Below are 5,302 nucleotides of genomic sequence, written 5' to 3'. Positions count from 1 at the left end.
TGGAAGAGATTAGAAAGGAAATTCAAATGTTCATGCTATTCAACAAAAATGAACACACAAGTTACCAGCTCCTCTGGGACAAAGCAAAGGCAGTACTCAGAGGCAAGTTTATAGCTCTGAGCTCCTACATCAAAAAATTGGAGAGATCTGAAGCTAACAATTTAATGACACATCTAAACCTCCTTGAAAACGTGCAGCAAGATAAACCCCAATCCGGTAGATGGAAAGGCATAATTAAAATTAAATCAGAATTAAATGAATTAGAATCCAAAAAAACTATAGAAATAATCAACAAAACAAAGAGTTGGTTCTTCGAAAAACTTAACAAAATTGACAGACCCTTAGCAAATCTTATCAGAAAAAGAAGAGAACACACCCAAATTAATAAACTCAGAGATGAAAATGGAAACATCACCACGGAAACAACCAAGATTCAGAACATTATAAGGGAATACTTCTCAAAACTTTATGCCAATAAGTTTGAGAACTTGACAGAAATGGACCTTTTCCTAGCAAATATTGACATGCGAAAACTAAACCAAGATGAGTTAAACCATCTTAACAGGCCCATATCAAACATTGAAATAGAAACAGCAATAGGAGACCTCCCAGCTAAGAAAAGTCCAGGACCAGGTGGTTTTACAGCGGAATTTTACAAGGCCTTCAAAGCAGAGCTCACACCAATACTCCTCCAACCCTTCAATGAAATTGAAAGAGAAAGTTCACTACCGAACACATTCTATGAATCCATCATAACCCTCATCCCAAAACCAGGCAGGGACTCATCAAAGAAAGAGAACTATAGACCCATTTCTTTGATGAACGTTGATGCAAAACTTCTCAACAAAATTCTGGCCAATCGACTTCAAAAATTCATCCAAAAAATCATACACCACGATCGAACAGGTATCATTTCAGGGATGCAAAGCTGGTTCAATATACGCAAATTAATTAATATTATTGATCACATCAAGAGCAGCAAGAATAAGAACCACATGGTTATCTCAATAGATGCAGAAAAAGCATTCGACAAGATCCAACACCCCTTCATGATGAAAGTTTGGGAAAAATTAGGAATCCATGGACCATTCCTCAATACAATAAAGGCTGTATATGACAAATCTACAGCCAGCATTATACTTAATGGTGAAAAACTAAAGCCATTTCCTCTTAACTCAGGAACAAGACAAGGATGTCCACTCTCTCCACTTCTCTTCAATCTAGTATTAGAATGCCTAGCTACAGCAATAAGACAAGATGCAGACATAAAGGGGATCCAAATAGGGAAAGAAGAAAAAAACTCTCCCTCTTTACAGATGACATGATCTTGTATTTAAAGAATCCCATAGACTCCACTCCCAAATTACTCAAGCTGATTCAAAACTTTGGCAAAGTAGCAGGTTATAAAATTAATCTCCAAAAATCAATGGCTTTTCTGTATGCCAACAATGAGAAAAGTGGGGCTGAAATTAGGAAAGCAACTCCATTTGTAATAGCCCCACAAAAAATAAAATACCTAGGAATTAACTAAAGAAGTGAAGGACCTCTATGATGGAAACTTTAAAATCTTGAAAAAGGAAATCAACACAGAACTTAAAAAATGGCAAAACCTCCCATGCTCCTGGATTGGAAAGATTAACATTGTGAAAATGGCAATACTTCCCAAGGCTATCTACAAATTCAACGCAATACCTATCAAAATTCCACCCTCATTCTTCAAGGAAATAGAAGAGGCAATCCAAAAATTTATATGGAACAATAAAAGACCCCGAATAGCAAAAACGCTCCTCAACGGAAAGAACACTGCTGGAGGAATATCAGTACCAAATTTCAAACTGCAGAAGTTTAGAAGTAGCTCTTAAGCAAGGCTTACTTTGAATCCGTTAGCTCCACAAAGCTAAATCAGTTAATAAATAAGTACTTGAAAATCCATCTTCTTTGGACCTAGCTATAAAGGCTTCAAAGTATGATCAAATTTCAAGTGAAAAAGACTTAAAATAGTTATTGACAAAAATTGCAAATGTGAGCAATAGAACAAACAATATAATTTTTTTCGACCATACACAGAATTTTACAGAAATAAGATGAATAGCAAATTTGGGAACTATAAGTTTTCCTTGTTACAAATAGGCAACCAAGGATATATTCCTGTCTTAAGATTGCATTATTAACTACTTAAATTTAGAGGATACTACATTCTTCAGCAACACGTCTACCTGAATTACAATACAGAGGTTAACTTGGCTTTTGCACAAGGATGATATTAAAATTTGTGAATTATTCCATATTTTTCATTCTTCAGATGCAAGAAATTAAAACAGTTATTAAAAAGTTGATTACAAATATACCAGTGTAATTATACATGTAATTCATAGAAATAAAAATTATTTTGATATCAGTGTATTCAATCATCACCTTTTTAGAAAGGCCTTTACATAGCATTACCTTTATAAAACTTTTGAAATGAGATAACATTGTCATTTGATACCAAAGAAATAAAATTCTATAAGGAGATAGTAATGAAAGGAATATTAAACTGTTTCTATATCGAATGCAATCTGAAAGGGCACATTTATTAATGAACCTATATATTATAAAACAATGTTGAATTCAAAGTATTATATCTAGGAGATAAAGAAAAGATTATGGACATTATACAAACAGAATACTAAATATTTTAAAATATACTTTTTTCAGACAAGCACCAGAAATATCTTTAGTTTCTGTACTACTCATTTTAACAGAGAAGCTAAAATTATTTCTGATTTAAAAAAATCACAAACTCTATAGAAATCATTATAGATGTATACAAACAAATCGAATATTTTTTTTCATCAAAGTCAGGAAATTCACTTGGAAGAATACCATGGAATCCATGAATTTTTAAAGTAAATATTGTTATTGTTTGTATTGTGAAAATATTTTGTATGGACACATGGGATGGACTTTGAATTTTCAAATTTAAGACACTTAACCCAACCACTAGGACATAGGAGAACAATTTGTACAGCTTTCCACAACTTCAAAGATGTAGTGATACACACTTATTCTTTTGGCAAGATCAAATGCAGTTTCTTCCAAGTTGTGCTTCAGATCTGGTTTGATATAATTGTTCAACAGAAGGAGATCCAGAGTATCTTTGCTATATCAATTTCCAGCAGCAAGATACAAGGGGGTCAAGAGGCCTTTAGTTTGGCCATTAGTGTCTACATCATGATGAAATAAAGAAACCACTCTGGTATTATTCCATGTACAAGTACTGTGCAGGGGTGTCCAGCCATTCACAGTTATTACATGAATATCTTCTTTGAGCCACCAACTCATGGACAATGTCTAAGTGTCCACTGTAGCCTTCTCGATGAAGAAGGGTATGTTCATCGTTATCCCTAGTATTCACATGAGTGGCCTTTTTGGAAAGTAGTTTCTGCACTGTAGTAAGGCGATTATTTTCAGCAGAACAAAGAAGAAATTTGCTTGATCCTATTCCATTTTTCTCTTGTAATTGATACCATTTCTCACTTTTTCATCTTGTTCCTCAACTTCATCAGAATTGCCTAACCAGAGACTTTGAGTGCCAGTGAGAATGAGCTGTCCATGTATTTCCCCAATAGTTCACATTGGATGAAATAGTCAGAAAAAAATCCGCTGAATTTTCTGCATCTGTTTTTTCACTATTATTTATTTTCTCTTTTTTCATTTTTACTATCCTAAACTATTCTAAATGGAGAGTAGGGATTTGGTAGAGAGCAGAGGAAAGATTTTCCTCCGTATTCAAAGGTACAGACTGAAAATGAGGACCAGTGGTGTCTTCATGTGCAGCTTATTCTAGGAAATAGAAAATAGGAAATAATGATTTATATTTTAATGAATTGGGAAATGACAGAGCAGAAAATGAAATGATGCAACCAAAAAATATATAAGCAAAATAAATTAGTATAATTATGGAGCAATCATATTACCTATGAGAACAATGAGATGGAGAGAGGAAGAGAGATACAGATGTTCAATGATCTAGCTAGCCACAAAATCCATCCCTCTGATCAAATTATAGAGCAAATAATTTTATTTTTTAAAGGAGATGGAAATAGAAATTAAGATCTGATGTCTCCATTGTTTTTAATTGTATTTTTATTATCTTAAATACTTGTACAAGGGAATTTCAATTCAATAAATCAGTTTTTTTAATATAATGGATTTTATATAACTTTTCCACGCCCTTCCAAACCTCACCCCACTTTAATTTTTTCTAGTTTCATACATCTGCATTGAATATTATACCTTCACTCTCTTCCTCCATAACTCTCTTTATTCCTTCCTTTTGACTTCCATTCACATCTTCCAAGTGATAGATTCCTGGTATTCATTTTCTTGGAGTAAAATTCAATTTTATAAGAAATTACACCTTTGAAATACTCCTCTGCAAATAGCATGCTTTGATTAATATTTTTGTGTAAACTTGTATAAATTTCTAGCTTCCAAATATGAGATAGAACATGGGTCCTTTGTGTGTCTGGCTCTGACTTAGTTCACTTAATATATTTTTAGATCTATCCATTTCATTGCAAATAATGTAAGTCTTCAAAATGGATGGGTGCAATCCAATTCTGTGTATGTGCCACACTTTCTCCAACCATCACTCTGCCAAAGGGCATCTGGGCTGTTAATGTAACTTGGCTATGGTGAATAGTGCATTTTATTGTAAACATTTGGAAGAATTCATCACTACCTTTATGGGAGCAATCCTCTAGCCAGTTTTCCAGAATAAGAACATGCCTCCCTTCATTTTCATCACAATGTATTGCAAGTCCTCAAAAACACACTTCCCCCTACAGGTCTCAATAAGCTAAAACCACACTGTGCCCATATTCTTTCAATACAAGTTTTTCATAATTGTGCATATAATTCAGTGAGAACCTTCTATATACTTTCCTAATGTGAGAATGAGGGACATGACAGAGTCAAAGTAAGAAATATGCAATTTAATTAGCTATTATCATATTTAAAATCATTTTCAGCTCTAATTCATAGTCTCAAATAATATTATTAAAACTATTTGAGGCTATTGCCTGGCATCCTGGTTACTCGGGAGGCTGAGATCTGACGATCATGGTTTGAAGCCATCCTGGACAAGAATGACCAGGAGCCTCTTATCACCAAACAACCAACAGAAAATCAGAATTGGAACTGTGGCTCAAAGTAGTAGAGTAATAGCTTTGAGAGAAAAATCTCAGGGACATCATCTAGGCTCTTAGTTCAAGAAGTACAATCTACCCAAATAAAATCTATTTAATTTACATCTGTG

This window comes from Dipodomys spectabilis, unplaced genomic scaffold (assembly GCF_019054845.1).
Source record: "Dipodomys spectabilis isolate Male_0828 unplaced genomic scaffold, ASM1905484v1 ptg000547l, whole genome shotgun sequence".
Classification (NCBI taxonomy): Eukaryota; Metazoa; Chordata; class Mammalia; order Rodentia; family Heteromyidae; genus Dipodomys; species Dipodomys spectabilis.
This window is presented reverse-complemented; position numbering follows the sequence as displayed.